The following is a 560-nucleotide window of genomic DNA, read 5'->3' as shown; positions in this document are numbered from 1 at the left end:
GAGGGTCTATGTCCCCAGCGTTACTGCCGGACGTGACTGGTATATGTTTAGGCTGACGTACCTCGCGCGGTTGTACCCCACTATGTAGTCTAGGGTGTGGCTACGCCTACTCTAACCTATTATGGCTCGGCGTACCTGGGGGCATAGCCCTGATGAGCGCTATTATCTGCGGTGTGTGCCATCTGCCCTCGCATGTCAACATAGCCTATCTCTAACGACTCTATGTTTCCTAATATGAGCGTCTGTTCCATACATTTGGTTGTACTATTTTCTGGTGCTTTTTTTTTTTTAACGGTTAAACAAGTATATCGTTGTTTTACTATTAAACAATGGTACGAATTATGATGACCGTGGGTTAAATGATATACCATTTCCTACACTCATTCCTTATTCTCTACGGTGTGTCCGAGCGACCTATGTCGCTGACTCGATTTTGCGTTTACATCAATGGATACTCAATGAACAATAAAACGTGCAATTCCATAGGCTTGTGAAACAATTATATGTCGGCAACGAATCGGTTGAAAATTTGTTTCGTATTGTTATCCTTGAAATATCAT

Source organism: Priapulus caudatus, unplaced genomic scaffold, assembly GCF_000485595.1.
Source record: "Priapulus caudatus unplaced genomic scaffold, Priapulus_caudatus-5.0.1 Scaffold1867, whole genome shotgun sequence".
Classification (NCBI taxonomy): Eukaryota; Metazoa; Priapulida; class Priapulimorpha; order Priapulimorphida; family Priapulidae; genus Priapulus; species Priapulus caudatus.
This window is presented reverse-complemented; position numbering follows the sequence as displayed.